The sequence below is a fragment of the Hypanus sabinus genome, chromosome 26 (assembly GCF_030144855.1).
Source record: "Hypanus sabinus isolate sHypSab1 chromosome 26, sHypSab1.hap1, whole genome shotgun sequence".
Classification (NCBI taxonomy): Eukaryota; Metazoa; Chordata; class Chondrichthyes; order Myliobatiformes; family Dasyatidae; genus Hypanus; species Hypanus sabinus.
Genome location: NC_082731.1, coordinates 44,689,064 through 44,706,662, shown reverse-complemented (window position 1 = coordinate 44,706,662; position 17,599 = coordinate 44,689,064). Strand labels below are relative to the sequence as shown.

Below are 17,599 nucleotides of genomic sequence, written 5' to 3'. Positions count from 1 at the left end.
CTGTACTTTTTGTGCGTGTATTATTGTATTTTATTATATGTGCTTGTTATCTTGTGTGCACCTTGTGCTGTCTGTGACTGTGTTTTGCACCTTGGTCCTGGAGTAATGTTGTTTCGTCTGGATGTATTCATGGGTATGCATGTATGGTTGAATGACAATTAAACTCATTGTCTTTCCCTCCACTTTTCCTTTCTCCTCTGGTCCACTCTCCTCTCCTATCAGATTCCCTCCTCTCCAGCCCTTTACCTTTTCCACCCACCAGGTTTCACCATCACCTTCCAGCCAACCTCCTTCCCCTCTGCCCCCAACTTTTTATTCTGGCGTCAGTCCTGAAGAGAGATCTTGGCCCGAAACGTCAACAGTTTATTAATTTCCATAGAAGCTGCCTCAACTGTTTATTCATTTCCATAGAAGCTGCCTCAACTGTTTATTCATTTCCATAGATGCTCAGTTCCTCCAGCATTTTGTACGTGTTGTTTTCAAAAGTCCCAATAGTGCATGCAAAAAGCCCCTTACAAGCACAGATGGGAAGGTGAACGAAAAGTAGAGAGGGAGTTAAGATCTCCACACACACTTACCCAAACAAGGCGTGGCTGACAAAATAGCTGACAACATCTCACCACAATGATTGAGTGGAGCTTAAGCATGTCTGTGGAACTCATTTTCAGATTGCAGTGCAGAGCTCAGGTGTGAGCTGCTTGATCCAGAGTCAGAAGCAGTTTATCACAAATCCCTTTGCATCTTTCATTTTTGACTTTCTCGCCAGTTAGAAAACAGTCTGTGCTTTTATTCCTTCTACCAAAGTGCACGGCCCCACACACTTCCCGACACCGTATTCCATCGTCCACTTCTTTTCTCATTCTCCAAATCTGTGTAAGGCCTTCTTCAGCTTCTCAGATCCAACACTACCTGCTCCTCTGCCTAACTTTGTATCGTCCACAAACTTGACCACAAGGCACCAATTCCATCATCAATGACATACAGCAGAAAGTCAAGCTGTTCCAACACCAAACCCAGTGGAACCTACATTCGTTGATGAAGGTAGTGCAGTGGATGTGGTCTATATGGATTTCAGTGGGGCATTTAATAAAGTTCCCCATGCCAGGCTCCTTCAGAAAGTAGGGTGAAAAGTGAAATGTTTAAGGGGGATATGAGGGGGATCTTTTACACTCAGGGACTGGTGGGGGTGTGAAACATCTGCCAGCAGAAGTGGTGGAACTGGGTTCGACTTGAATATTTAAGAGAAATTTGGACAAGTAAGTAGACAGGAGAGATTTGGAGGGCGACGGTTCAGATGCAGGCCAAAGGGATTGGGCAGAATAATAGTACAGCATGGACTAGATGGGCCAAAGGGCCTGTATGTGTGCTGTAAAATCCGATGATAAACCCAAGTACCATCTATATTTCATGACTGAATCCAAGGAGACCTTGCTTTGTGGATCCAGAATTGGCTTGCCCAAAGGGCGTTTGTTGTAGATGGTTCATATTCTACATGGAGGTCACTGACCAGTTGTCTTCTGTGGCAATCGGTTCTTGGACCCCCCCCCCCTTGTGAATTTTATAAATAACCTGGATGAGGAAGTGGAGGGATGGGTTAGTAAATTTGCTGATGACACAATGTTGGGTGTCTTGTGGTTAGTCTGAAGGGTTGTCAGAGGTTACAGTGGGACATTGATATAATGCAGAACTGGGCTGAGAAGTGGCATATGGACTTCAATCCAGGTAAGTCTGGAGTGGTTCCTTTTGGTAGGTTAAATATGAAGACAAAATATAATATTAATGGAAGACTCTTGGCAGTGTGGAAGATCTGGGAGATCTTGGGGTCCATGTCCATAGGACACTCAAAGCTGCTGTGCAGGTTGACAGTATTGTTAAAAGGTGTATAGGGTGTTGGCATTCATCAACAATGAGACTGAGTTCAAGAGCTGAGAGGCAATGCTACAGCTATACAAGACCTTGGTCAGACCCCACTTGGAGTACTGTGTTCAGTTCTGGTCACCTCACTACAGAAAGAATGTGGATGCTATAGAGAGAGTGCAGAGGAGATTTACAAGGATGTTACCTGGATTGGAGGGTGTAACATATGAGAATAGGTTGAGTGAACTTGGTCTTTTCTCTTTAGAGCGACGGAGGATGAGAGGTGACCTGATAGAGGTGTATAAGATGATGAGGGGCATTGATCGTGTAGATAGCCAGAGGCTTTTTCCCAGGGCTGAAATGGCTAACAAGAGGGGACATAGTTTTAAGATGCTTGGAAATGGGTACCAAGGAAACCATGCTGATTTTGCCCCATTTTATCATGTGCCTCCAAGTACCCCAAAACCTCATTCTTAACAGTTGACTCCAGCACCTTCCCAACCACTGAGGTCAGAAAAGGCTTTCGTTTTTCTACCTCCCTTCCTTCTTGAAAAGTAGAACGGCATTTGTAATTTTCCAGTCCTCCCAAACTCTTCAAAGAATCTAGTGATTCTTGAAAGATCATTACTAATGCTTCTACAATCTCTTCAGCCGCCTCTTTCAGAACCTTGGGGTGCACTTCATTAGATCTGGGTGATTTATCCACCTTCAGACTTTTCCCACTTCCTCCCTAATAATAGCAACCATGCCCACTTCTGGCCCTGTACTCTCAAATTTCCAGCATATTACTGGTGTCTTCCACAGTGAAGACTATTGCAAAGTACTTATTCAGTTTATCTGACACTTTCTTGCTCACCACTACTACCTCATCTTTGCTCTTTATATATCTGGGAAAAAAACTTTGGTATCTTCTTTGATGTTATTGGCTGGACCATATTATATCTCTGCTCTCTTTTTGGCTTTTTTTTTAGTTACTCGCTGTTGGTTCAGAAAGCTTCCCAATCCTTTAGCTTCCCACTAATTTTCGTTCTGTTGCATGCCGTCACTTTTGCCTTTATGTTGGCTTTGACTTTACCTGTGAGTCATGATCATACAATTGTGCCTTTAGAATACTTCTCCTTTGGATGTATCCGCTCTGCACCTTCCAAATTGTTTCCAGAAACTGCAGCCATTGCTGATCTGTTGTCATTCCCCTTCAATCAACTGTGGCCAGCTCCTCTCTCATGCCTCTGTAATTCCCTTTACTCCACTGTAATACTGACATATTTGACTTTAGCTTCTCCCTCTCCTGCTGCAGGGTGAATTCTATGTTATGATCACTGCCTCCTAAGGGTTCCTTTGTCCCTAACCAAATCCGGTTCATTACATAACATCCAAACCAGAATAGCTGATCCCCTGTTGGCTCAACCACGAGTTGTTCTAAAAAGCCATCTCATAGGCATTCCAAAAATTCTTTCCCTTGGGAATCAAAATCAGCACCAACCTGAATTTCTCAATCTACCTGCATACCCCTATGACTATCACAACATGGCACGTTTGACATGCAGCTTCTGTCTCCCGTTGCAATTTGTAGCCCACATCCTGGATACTATAAGGTTCTTTGTGGAAATGGGACCGGCTCTTGGGGCCTCACGACCGGCTGCTTTTCAATACGCCAAGGTCACGGCCCGGAAGACCAGCGCACCTGCAGGGTGCCGGATTTCCTTGGCTCCGGAGGCCAGTGCGACCGCCTGGTGCGTCGTGGGAGACGGAAGATCGAAAGCAGCGAACTGGCTGTGTGCGCAGAGACCCAAGATCTTTGGCACAGAGCTCAGAAAAAGTGACGCAGCAGACTTTTGACATCGTAAATGTTGTTTGCGAGTTGTTTGTTATGTCTCCCCTCTCGCTGTGAAACGGAGATACCTCTTTTTTCCCTTATTAGGGAGAGAGAGCCTGTGGTATGTTGAATTACTGGGTGAACGAGTAGTCTTTGGGGATACTGCAACTCTGTGTCTTTATTGATGATTTGCTGCATGCTTGAGTGCTCAGTGGGGGGTGCCGATGTTGTTTTTGCTAATGGGGGGGTCGTTGCTTTGCTGCTGCTTGTGTGTGGAAGGGGGGAGCTGGGGGGGCTTTGGGGTTCAACACTTAACTGTCTTTCATTCTTTGGGACGCTCCTCTGTTTTAGAAACTTAGAATCATAGAAAACCTACAGCACAACACAGGCCCTTTGGCCCACAAAGTTGTGCCGAACATGTCCTTACCTTAGAAATTACTAGGCTTACCTATAGCCCTTTATTTTTCCAAGCTCCATGTACCTATCCAAAAGTCTCTTAAAAGACCCTATCGTATCCGCCTCCACCACCTTTGCCGGCAGCCCATTCCACGCCGTCACCACTCTCTGAGTAAAAAACTTACCTCTGACGTCATCTCTGTACCTACTCCCCAGCACCTTAAACCTGTGTCCACTTGTGGCAACCACTTCAGCCCTGGAAAAAGCCTCTGACTATCCACACGATCAATGCCTCTCATCATCTTATACACCTCTGTCAGGTCACCTCTCATCCTCCTTCGCTCCAAGGAGAAAAGGCCGAGTTCCTATCCTCATAAGGCATGCTTTCTCAATCCAGGCAACATCCTTGTAAATCTCCTCTGCACCCTTTCTATGGCTTCCACATCCTTCCTGTAGTGAGGTGACCGGAACTGAGCACAGTTCTCCAAGTGGGGTCTGACCAGGTTTCGTGGATGTTTGGGAAGAACAAGAATTTCAGGATGTAAATTGTATACATCTCTGTGACATTAAATGTACCTATTGAAACCTATTAAAATTGAAACTATTTAGAGGAATGTGTATAACACCTGTCAAGGCCTTTTTACCCTTACAGTTCCTTAACTTTATCCACAAGGACTCTACATCTTCCAATCCTATGTCACCTAAGGATTTGATTTCACTTTTTTACCAAGAGCCAGCTCACCCCCTCTGCCTACCTGCCTGGCCTTGGTCCCCGTCTCGCTTCCGATCTGGACAGATTCCAACTGCCTCAGGAATGGTTCCAACACCTCATGAAGTCTCTGAAATACCTACCATCTTGAAACACTGTTGAACTGAGGGGAATGGGGAACCGGCACAAAGGACAATCATTTGTAGCTCACAGTAATGATTAAAGTCTTGCACCGTGCTGCTGTCACAAAACTTTAAATGTCACAACACGTGTCAGTGATCATTAACCTGATTCCAATTCTGGTTCTGATCAATCCTGATTGAGTGACAGAGCAGTGGCAAATGGTTTTTAATCCCAACGACCGCAAGCTGGCAAACAAGAAGCGGAAGGACAAAAACACAAGAGATCCTGCCACTACCGGCAATCCATAGCAACACACGCACAAAAATGCTGGCGGAACTCAGCGGGACAAGAAGCAGAATAAGCAGTTGACGTTTCAGGCTGATACCCACAACACGTGGTCTTTTCCCCCAGGGAAGGGATAGGTTTAAGATCCAAGGCGGGTGATTTAAAAGAGATATCAGGGCAGCTTCTTTGCACAAAGAGGGGGTGTTTATTTATAATGAGCCGCCTGAAATAGGCGCATGAATGGTGGCTAAAGTCCGTCTCGGTGCGTGCGTGGATAGGGGAGGTGAAGAGAGCTGAGGGCCAAATGCTGGTAGACGGACCTTTGCACACTGGCCAACGGGGTTGCCATGGATGAGCTCGAAGCTAAGCTTCTCGGGGCGTTCCAGAGTTCAGAGTTCAATTCTGGCATCCTCTGTAAGGAGTCTCTGTATGTGGAATGAGGGGGTTTTCTCCCGGTCCAAAGACGTACTGGATAAGCTATTTGGCAATTGTAAATTATCCCGTGACTAGGCTAAGGTTATTCGGGGTTGTTGGGGGTTGTCATGGCGGCATGATTTGAAGGCTGGAAGGGCCTACTAAGTAAGTGACTCTATGAGTCATTATTGTCATGTGATTGCCGTATGTTCACGCTATGGCACCCAGTAGGTGGCGCCGCAGTGCAAAATTCAATCCATTCACTTAATTTCAAACCACATACACTCAGTGGTCACTTTATTAGGTATATCTGCTCTTTAATGCAAATATCTAATCAGCCAATCACATGACAGCAACTCATGGCATGCAGGGACCTGACAGAGGTATTTAAAATTATGAGGGGGATAGATCGAGTTGACGTGGACAGGCTTTTTCCATTGAGAGCAGGGGAGATTCAAACAAGAGGACATGAGTTGAGAGTTAAGGGGCAAAAGTTTAGGGGTTACTCGAGGGGGAACTTCTTTACTCGGAGAGTGGTAGCTGCGTGGAATGAGCTTCCAGTAGAAGTGGTAGAGGCAGGTTCGGTATTGTCATTTAAGGTAAAATTGGATAGGTATATGGACAGGAAAGGAATGGAGGGTTATGGGCTGAGTGCAGGTAGGTGGGACTAGGTGAGAGTAAGCGTTCGGCATGGGCTGGAAGGGCCGAGATGGCCTGTTTCCGTGCTGTAACTGTTATAAGGTTATATTATATGGTTATGTGGTCAGGAGGTTCAGTTGTTGTTCAGACCCAAATATCAGAATGGGAAAGAAATGTGATCTAAGTGACTTTGACTGTGGAATGATTGTTGGTGCCAGATGGGGTGGTTTGAGTATCTCAGAAACTGCTGATCTCCTGGGATTTTCATGCACAAAAAGACCCTAGACTTTACAGAGAGAGGTGCCAAAAACTCAAATCACACCCTGTGGGTAGCAGCTCTGCGGGTGAAAGCACCTTGTTAACGAGAGAGGTCAGAGGAGAACGGGCAGACTGGCTCAAGCTGACAGGAAGGTGACAGTAATTCAAATAACCACTTGTTACAACAGCGGTGTGCAGGAGGCACACCTCTGAATTCACAACATGTGAATGCTGCTACAGCAGCAGAAGACCACCGACGTACGCTCAGTGGCCACTTTATTCGGTATAGGAGGTCACTGGAAAATAAAGGCCAGTGACTAATGAAGTGGCTACTGGGAGCATGTCATGAAATTTGTTGCTTTGCGGCAGCAATGCAGCATAAAGTCGTTAAATTAGTATAAGTTAAGTCATGCAAAAGTAGCAATGACAATATTGTGAGGTAGTGTTCATGGGTTGAACATTCATTTAGGAATCGGATGGCAGAGGGGAAGAAGCTGTTCCCGAATCGTTGAGTGTGTGTCTTCAGGCTCCTGTACCTCCTCCCTGATGACAGAGGGGAAGAAGCTGTTCCTGAGTCATTGAGTGTGTGGCTTCAGGCTTCTGTACCTCCTCCCTGATGGCAACAGCGAGAAGGGGGCACGTCCTGGGTGGTGGGGGTCCTTAATGATGGACGCCATTTTTCTGAGGCATCGCTCCTTGAAGATGCCTCGGATATTCGGGAGGCTGGTACCCATGATGGAGCTGACTAAGTTTACAACTCTCTGCACCTTATTTCAATCCTGTGCAGTAGCCTCCCCCTCCCACCCATATCAGATCGTAAGACAGAGGAGAAGAATTAGCCCATTTGGCCCATCGAGTCTGCTTCACCATTCAATCATGGCTGATCTTTTTTTCCCTTCCTCAGCCCCACTCCATGGCCTCCTCCCTGTAACCTTTGATTCCGTGTTCAATTAAGAACCTGTCAAGCTCTGCCTTAAATAAATCCAATGACCTGCCCTCCACAATTGCCTGTGGCAACAAATCCCACAATTTCATCGCCCTCTGGCCAAATAAATTTCTTCACATCTCTGTTTTAAATGGACACCCCTCTATCCTGAGGCTGTGCCCTCTTGACCTGGACTCCCTCACAGCTTTCCACATCTACTCTGACTAGGCTTTTCAACATTCCAAAGGTTTCAATGAGATCCCCCCCCCCCACCCCCGTCCTTCCAAGTTCCAGTGAGTACAGACCCAGAGCCATCAAAAGTTCCTCGTATGATAACCCTTTCATTCCTGGAATCGTCCTTGTGAACCTCCTCTGGACCCTCTCCAATGCCAGCACATCTTTTCTTAGATGAGGAACCCAAAACTGTTCACAATCCTCAAGGTGAGGCCTCGCCAGTGCCTTATAAAGCCTCAGCATCACATCCTTGCTCTTGTATTCTAGACCTCTTGAAATGAATACTAACATGGCGTTTGCCTCCCTCACCACCAACTCTACCTGCAAGTTAACTTCTAGGTTGTGCTGCACAAGGGCTCCCAAGTCCCTTTGTATCTCAGATTTTTGGATTTTCTTCTCATTTAGAAACTAGCCTGTGCATTTATTTCTACTACCAAACTGCATGACCATGTATTTCCCAACACAGCATTTCATTTGCCACTCTCTTGCCCAGTCTCCCAATCTAAGTCCTTCTGCATCCTACCTGTTTCCTCAACACTACCTGCCCCTCCACAATCTTCGTATCATCTGCAAACGGCAACAAAGTTCCATCATCTAAGTCATTGATATAAAGCATGAAAAAAGATGGTTCCAGCACCGGTGATGTAGCCCGTTCGAATGCTCTCTACGGTACATCTGTAGACATTTGCAAGTGTCTTTGGTGACATACCAAACTCCCTCAAACTCCTAATGAAATATATCCGCTGTCTTGTAGTTGTATCATTATGTTGGGTCCAGGATAGATCCTCAGAGGTATTTTCTCTCTCTTTGTCAAGCATCTCATTTGTTCTCGGGACCCGGGTTCAATTCCCACCACTGCCTGTACGGAGTTGGTACATTCTTGCCATGACAGTGTGTGTTTCCTCCGGGTGCTCCGCAGTCCGGAGACGTACCGGTTGGTAGGTTAATTGGTCATTGTGACTAGGCTAGGGTTAAATTGGGTGTTGCTGGGCGGCGTGGTTTGAGGGGCCAGAAAGGGCCAGTTCTGCGCTGTATCTCAGTAAACAATAAATAAAATCCTTCGATAACCAAGTTCCCTAAACCTGTTAGCCCTGTCTTTTATTCCGACAGGAACATACAGGTTCTCCACTCTCAAGGGTTCATTTTTGAAGGCCTCACGTTTCCCAAGTACCCCTTTGCAGGAAAACAAGCTGTCATAATCCTCGTTCGCCGGATCCCTTCAGATGCCATCAAATGGTTCAAACAGTTGTTCATTATCGGAGAATGTATACAGTACTACACCTGAAATGCAGAAGAATCCCAAAAGAATAAATTACAGAAAAGCATTAAAACTCCAAAGTCCCCTCTACCTGCCCCCCCCCCCCACGGGCAAGCAGCAGCCAGTCACCAAAGCATCAACTTCCCTGATCCTCCCACCCATTTCAGCATAAATTGTCAGCGCCCATCACCCACCCAGCAACAGCAAAGCACCCAAAGAGAGATACTGATCTGCATGCAACAAAAGCTATTGTTTACCCGACAGTTCGACACACCACTCTCTCTCTCTCTCTCTCTCCCTCCCTCCCCCGCCCCCGAGCGATATCATGCATTTCACAGAAAAAGGGGAAATTGACAACAGCCACTGTTACGGTGTTACAGTCTGCCACGTCGATTTTTATTCCGAGATTCCCCTACTTGAGAATCGGCAACAAACTCCAGAGTGAGAAAAAAACAAACACGAGGAAATCTGCAGATGCTGGAAATTCAAACAACACACACAAAATGCTGGAGGAACACAGCAGGCCAGGGAGAAGCGCTGTCGACGTTTCAGGCCGAGACCTTTCATCAGGACTAACCAAAAGGAAAGATAGAGATTTGAAAGTAGTGGGGGGAGGAGGAAATATGAAATGATAGGAGAAGACCGGAAGGGGTGGGATGAAGCTAAGAGCTGGAAAGGTGATTGGCGAAAGTGATACAGAGCTGGAGAAGGGAAAGGATCATGGGATGGGAGGCCTCAGGAGAAAGAAAGGAGAGGGGGGAGAACCAGAGGGAGATGGTGAACAGGCAAACAACTAAATATGTCAGGGATGGGGTAAGAAGGGGAGGAGGGGCATTAACAGAAGTTAGAGAAGTCAATGTTCATGCCATCAGGTTGGAGACTACCCAGCCGGTATATAAGGTGTTGTTCCTCCAACCTGAGTTTGGATTCACCTTGACAGTAGAGGAGGCCATGGATAGACACACCAGAACGGGAATGGGACGTGGAATTAAAATGTGTGGCCACTGGGAGATCCTGCTTTCTCTGGCGGACAGAGCGTAGGTGTTCAGCGAAACGGTCTCCCAGTCCGGGCCACACCGGGAGCACTGGACTCAGTATACCACACCAGCCGACTCACAGGTGAAGTGTCACCTCACCTGGAAGGACTATATTTCATATATTGTCAAGTTAGATATGGCCCATGTGGCTAAAGGGATCAGGGGGTATGGAGAGAAAGCAGGTACAGGGTTCTGAGTTGGATGATCAGCCATGATCATACTGAATGGCGGTGCAGGCTCGAAGGGCCAAATGGCCTACTCCTGCACCTATTTTCTATGTTTCTATCAAAAGATCAGAAGTGGAAAGAGTGAGTAATCTCAAGTTCCTGGGCATCAATACCTCTGAGGATCTATCCAGGACCCAACATAGCTTTGCTGTTACAAAGAAGCACAACGGTAGCTAAATTTCATCAGGAGTTTGAGGAGATTTGGTTTGTCACCAAAGACTCTCACAAATTCCTACAGATGTACAATGGAGAGTATTCTAACTGGCTGTATAACCGTCTGGAATTACTGCATAGGATCAAAAGAAGCTGCAGAAAGTTGTGAATTCAGTCTGCCCCAGGACTTTCGGCCCATCTAGTCTATGCTGAAACCATTTAAACTGCCTACTACCATCGACCAGCACCAGTACCATAGTCCTCTATAACCCTACCATTCATGAACCTTTCCAAACTTCTCTTAAACGTTGAAATTGCGCTCGTGTGTACTACTTGTGTTGGCAGCTCGTTCCATACACTCATGACCATCTCAGTGAAGAGGTTTCCCCTCATGTTCCCCTTAAACTTCTCACCTTTCACCCTTAACCCATGACCACTCGTTGTAGTCCCACTGAACCTCAGTGCCTGCATTTACCCCATCTATACCCCTCATAACAGGCACCAGCCTCCCCAGCATCTAGGACATCTTCAAGAAGCAGTACTTCAGAAGAGTGACATTAAGGACCCCATCACCCAAGACATGCCCTCCTCTCATTGCTACCGTCAGGGAGGAGGTACAGGAGCCTGAAGACACACACTCAGCAATTCAGGAACAGCTTCTTCCCCTCTGCCATCAGGGAGGAGGGACAGGAGCCTGAAGACACACACTCAGCAATTCAGGAACAGCTTCTTCCCCTCTGCCATCAGGGAGGAGGTACAGGAGCCTGAAGACACACACTCAGCAATTCAGGAACAGCTTCTTCCCCTCTGCCATCAGGGAGGAGGGACAGGAGCCTGAAGACACACACTCAGCGATTCAGGAACAGCTTCTTCCCCTCTGCCATTAGGGAGGAGGGACAGGAGCCTGAAGACACACACTCAGCGATTCAGGAACAGCTTCTTCCCCTCTGCCATCAGGGAGGAGGTACAGGAGCCTGAAGACACACACTCAGCAATTCAGGAACAGCTTCTTCCCCTCTGCCATCCGATTTCAGAATGGATATTAAATCCATGACACTACCTCTCTACTTCTTTTATCTTTTCGCACTACGTATTTCATTTGACTTTTTAAATATATATTTTACTTTCTATAATTCACAGCTTTTAAAATTATGTATTGCATTGTACTGGTGTTTGCAAAACAACAAATTTCATGACGCACGTTGGTAAATCTAACTCTGATTCTGAAACTAACCGAAGCATGATCACTATATCGGAAGTGTTTTCCTACAAAAACTTCTGTCACCTGGCCTGTCTCATTCCCTGATAGGAACTTAGCATCACACTTCTCCAGTCTGGACCTCTACACACCTGTTTAAGGAAACTTTCCCGAACACATTTGACAAGCTCCATCTCATCCAGCCCTTTCCCAGTACGGGAATCGCAGTCACTGCTACCACGACCCACCACTGGCCTCGATGGCGGAGCGGGTTCTGCTTGTCCATAACCTTCTGTAACCTCTTGCAGTTCTGGACACTGGAGCCTCCACGCCCAGCTGTCAGAGTACTCTGTATGAAACATCTATAGAGATTTGAAAGATTCTTGGATGACATACCATATCTCCTCAAACTCTTCCTGAAGTTGAGCTGCTTGAATGTCTTCTTGATGATTGCATGAATATGTTGGGCCCAGGATAGATCTTTAGAGATGTTGACACCCAGAGACTTGAAGCTGCTCACCCTTTTCCAACATTGCACCAATTTTCAGGACCGTGGTGTTACATGACACAGTACAAAAACTAGACTAGACGGATTTTGCACCGTCTCGGATAGCAAGACCCTGCAGCGGATAGTGAGGTCAGCTGAGAAGATCATCGGGGTCTCTCTTCCCGCCATCACGGACATTTACACCACACGCTGCATCCGCAAAGGAAACAGCATTATGAAGGACCCCACGCACCCCTCATACAAACTCTTCTCCCTCCTGCTGTCTGGGAAAAGGCTCCAAAGCATTCAGACTCTCACAACCAGACTATGTAACTTCCCCCAAGCTAACAGACTCCTCAATGCCCAGACCCTGGACTGACACCTTGCCCTACTGTCCTGTTTATTATTTATTGTAATGCCTGCACTGTTTTGTGCATTTTACGCAGTCCAGTGTAGGTCTGTAGTCTAGTGTAGCTTTCTCTGTGTTGTTTTTTCACATAGTTCAGTCTAGTTTTTGTTCTGTGTAACGGTCCTGAAAAACGTTGTCTCATTTTTACTGTGTACTGTACCAGCAGTTATGCTCAAAATGACAATAAACAGTGACTTGTGTGTTTTCCCATCTTCCCCGTCCTGAAGGTCACAATCAATTCCTTTTGTCAGAACGTTTGACTATGGCCCAAGTGTGGAGAGAGGGAGGGAGGGAGAAGGAGGGAGAGAGAGAGAGAGGCAGAGACAGACAGACAGACAGACACTGAAGCAGGTCAACAGACTTTCATGCAACTATTGCAGAATTTTAAGGTGTACAAGATGATGAGAGGCATTGTTCATGTGGACAGTCAGAGGCTTTTTCCCAGGGCTGAAATGGCTAACACAAGAGGGCACAGGTTTAAGGTGCTTGGAAGTAGGTACAGAGGAGATGTCAGGGGTAAGTTTTTTACTCAGAGAGTGGTGAGTGCGTGGGATGGGCTGCCGGTGATGGTGGTGGAGGCGGATACGATAGTGTCTTTTAAGAGACTCCTCAATAGGTACGTGCTTAGAAAAATAGAGGGCTAAGGGTAGCCCTAGGTAATTTCTAAAGTAAGTACATGTTTGGCTCAGCATTGTGGGCCAAAGGGCCTGTATTGTGCTGTAGGTTTTCTATGTTTCGATGTAAGGAAAACAATAAACACTAGGCCAACAATGCCATTAATTAAAACTCTCAAGCTGTAAATAAAATGTCAACCGCGCAGTTGGAACCAATAACTAAATACTCGATGAGAACCACTGCTCTCCAGCATCAGTTGAAGCAGTGGTCCTCTTTCCTGCACAAGGGCGAGGGAAGGCAAGGTTCGTAAATGTTGCCGTGCTTTTGGTCAAGTCTCGACAGGTCTAGAACAAAAAGAAAGGAGCTGAATGCCACCACGCTGAAGCAGTATTTAGCTGGAACGTGCATTCTGATGAGTGCAGTTGCCAAAGCTGTGGTGCAACCTGTAGGAGTGTGTAAACCATGCAGCAGAGTCTGTGGTGGAGACACCTCGGTTTCTCTGACATTGAATAAGAAGTTGTGGTTGCAATAGCATTCAGCTGGCTGATCCGTCACACTCCTGTGAGAAAGTAGCTCAACAAAGTGCAGAAACACTGGTGTTGCTCTGCCTATCGGTTTTTTCACACCTCATCAGAACTGGAACAACGACTAACAGCTCAGAGGTCATTGCAAAAACAACAGTTAAACAACTTTACTTTCTACGTTCACATTCAGTACACAAGGGCTGCCATTTTCTTACCCACATCCCCTTCCCACTCTCGCGTGCATGCCCGGAACAGGGAAAGTGCCCATCCCAACTAAGTGGTTCCATAACCCAGATGAAGAGAACTTAACATGTAACTCATGTTACATGGGCCTCCAGTCCACCTCTCCTTTTTGTTCTTCCTCCCACAGGAATTTTTCCCCTTGCTGCTCGCCCCAGATGTCCGCGGGATAGCGAGCTCTTTGGGGAGTTGAAATCCAGGATGAAGGTCCCCCTTCCTGAAGGAGCGCTGAGTCCACTCCTCGACGTATTTTCAACGTTTGAGCAAGGACTATGACGGTCAGGGTACGTTTATGATCAAAGCATGCATGCAGCATACAACCCGAAGATTCAACATCCTCACAGACAGCCACGGAACGAGGAATCATCCTGGAACCCAGTTCAAAGAAATCAAACACCCAACGCACAAAATGAAAAGACAAGTCATGCACACAGCAAAAAACACGCAGAGTATTAAAAATCCAACCTCAGGGTTCCTGAACATTGAGCCCAATCCCCAATTGCCTTTGAACCATGACTTTTGCTTGGCTGTTTACAAAGGGCATCTACTTGTGGTTCAGCTGGGCTAACCTTTAAAGCTATTCTAAGATCAGCCTAACCCTCTCCACCTAACATCTGTGTGCCTATAGTGAACTGATACCTCTGACGTGCCCTCGAAACATCCCTCCGCTCACCTTACACATTAGCAATTACTACACTAGCCATTACCGTGATGACTGGGTGACAATTTCAGCGCCAGTCTGAAGTTGAAAAGTCAAAACGAGGCAGCAGGGTCCAGGCCCCAGAGCACATCGAGGAGACTGAACCCAATGCATGGACAATGGTTTAGGTGCCAGGCCAGGTTAGGGTATCAGGGCCTGAGGCGAGGAACGGGCTGGTTCAGATCACTGCTCCACGACGTTTTGTCACAACCACGGATTCGGCAGCGCAGTAGATTCAGCAATTGTGCTTGTGAATATGCGTGTGTCAGCTAATTATTATTTCGTGGTGATGGTATTATGTATAGTATTTATAGTATTATGATAGTATTAGTATAATATTTTCATTCCATCATAGTATTTGTCGCATCTTGGACACAGCACAGCAACACTTCACTGCCTGCTTGCATTCCGCCTTGCCTGAGAAGTTGGACTGTCAAGTCAACGGACTCTGAAGACTCGCCGTATTTGTTTTATCCTTAGTTATTCTTTTCATCCGCAGTGTCGGCTTCATTTTCCGTTTGAGAGCTTTAGTTGACGGCCCTGTTTGGCCTAGTGCTTACTTTTCATGGGTTCTTTTGCGTTTCTTTATTTTGTGGCTGCCTGTTAGGAGACAAATCCCAAGGTTTTATAATACGAGGGGTGATTGATAAGCTCCTGGCCTATAAGTTCGAGTCAATTTTAGAAAACCTAGCACATTTATTTTGCAACATAGTCCCCTCCTACATGTACACATTTAGTCCAGCGGTCGTGGAGCATACGGATCTTGGACCGCCAGAGAGTGTCCGCAGATGGGTGATTGATAAGTTTGTGGCCTAAGGTAGAAGGAGACGACTTATACAGCTTTCGTCACATGCAAGTGTAGTTCAATTCTTTGAGTGACTATGCAGAACGTTTGAAGTTAATAATTCATCTCCCATAACAGTGTCCTGTCTCTTAGTATCTGACTTACCAAGTTACTATACTTTGCATTGGCCAAGTTAATTTCCATCTGCCATTTCTTTGCCCATTTGCAACTGATCTATATCCCGTTGTACTCTTTGTCTTGGTATCCTCTGGGATTGTCCTGGGAGCTGGCGTGGGTTCAACGAGCCAGATACCCTCCTTAAGAATGGCACATTGGTCCTAGCAGCAGCGTGGTCAACGATGACAGCACAAATCCCCAGGTTCTCTGGGGATTTTGTGTGGGCAGACAACATGTTCTCAGTGCAAGTTTAAAATCTCCCCAAATTTCTTTGGGCTTCAAGGGGAAATTAATTGACGAATGTCCTGACAATGTCTACTTCCTATTAATCGAACAGCTGGAGACCAGGGTCGGTTGCTGTATGTGAGACCTGGAAAACCATCGGCTTTGCGTTCTGAAAGATCTAAAGAAAAAACACCTCATTTCTCACAAACTCACCACAGGATGTTTTTCCCCACCTAGTTCTGGAGCTGCTGATGCTCACTGTCTACTGTCATTTCAATAAAGATCAGACAAGGGTCAAGTTGTAATGGGTATTGAACATCAAAGGGCAACACAGGATGATGAACCTGCCCCTGCTTATCTGACAAACACACACACACACACATACACACACACACAGGCACACACACACACACACGCACACACACATACACACTAAGACACACATGCACACTCACACACGCACACATACACACACACACTAAGACACACATGCACACTCACAATCACTCACACACACTAACACTCATTCACACACACACTAACACACACACGCACACACACATACACACTAAGACACACATGCACACTCACAATCAAACACTCACACACACTAACACTCATTCACACACACATGCACACACATACACTCTAACACACACATGCACACTCACAAACACTCGAACACACACACTAACACTCACACACAGATATAGATACAGTCACATGCAAACGATTCTCTCTCTCACACACACACACACACACACACACAATTACAGAGACTCAGTTACATCCACATCTCTACACAGTCACACCGATAAACACACAGTCTCTCTATTTTTCTCTCTCCCTCTGTATCTCTCTCTCCCCCTCTCTTTTCCACACATATGCAGTACATACCTCACACACCTATAAATATGCACACTGTCACACATACAGGTATATACAGCCACAGGGACACACCTACACACCCACCCACACACACACACAGATTCATGCAGACACACTCAAACACAGAGATTCATACAGTCACAGACACACTCGCACACAGAGATACACACAGTCACACCGTCAGACACACTCACACACAGAGATACACACAGTCACACTGTCAGTCACACTCACACACAGAGATACACACAGTCACACCATCAGACACACTCACACACAGAGATACACACAGTCACACCATCAGACACACTCACACACAGAGATACACACAGTCACACCGTCAGTCACACACACTCACACACAGAGATAGTTTCAGGGATGGGAAGGACAGATTGAAAAGCAGCACTGTGAAACCGCACTGAAAAGTTCTCCCCCCCTGATGTTTACAAGCCTGCTTCTCACACTTCCTAAACTTATTGCTATTATATTGCCTTCCGTGACACTACAATTAAATTGAAGTTGTAGGGGTTTTTTTCGCCCACGTTAGCTATTTTTCAGCCTGCACTACATGAGATTGCGTCATGTGGGTTTACAGAGCCCTCCAAGTACACGTTTCCTGCAATGAACGCTTTCACATTGCGTGACAGAGTTTCAGCTCATTGCGGAGAGACTGCTCACTTCGAGCACATGGGCAGGAGCAGCCGGGGAGCCTGTGCGCTGACGAGAGAAAAGAAATCATAGTAAAACTCTGGACACCAACCTGCATCTTCAAAAAAGGTGACTAACATTCCCTTTATTTAACTGTGAGCTAAAGATTTATCTTGTGTTATTTCTCAATGAGATGCCGCATCATTGTTATACTTAGCTTTGAAATCATAATTTGTGAATTAATTGTAACATCAGAACAAAAATCAGTGGAGAATTCAGAGAAAGGGGTGGTCAATGGTCAAGAGAACTGGCTTTGGTCTGACTGATATGTGTTTAGGATAGATAATGCGAAGTCTGCCTGGACTGGGCTGAT

The 17,599-nt window shown here is 46.2% G+C and overlaps 1 protein-coding gene across 4 annotated transcripts in view; it reads left to right on the top strand.

Moving 5' to 3' along the window:
• LOC132381512 (probable G-protein coupled receptor 132) overlaps window positions 1–17,599 on the top strand; it is a 43,824-nt gene that overhangs the window by 14,397 nt on the left and 11,828 nt on the right. The window contains exons 2-3 of one of the 4 annotated variants that reach the window (XM_059950978.1): window positions 13,935–14,088; window positions 14,860–17,355. The exons of 2 other annotated variants lie outside the window; for them this stretch is intronic. The gene's annotated coding sequence lies outside the window, so the exon portion shown is untranslated. Of the gene's footprint in view, window positions 1–3,430; window positions 3,879–13,934; window positions 14,089–14,859; window positions 17,356–17,599 lie in introns of those variants that run through there. One more of the 4 variants, XR_009508055.1, reaches the window with a different exon arrangement.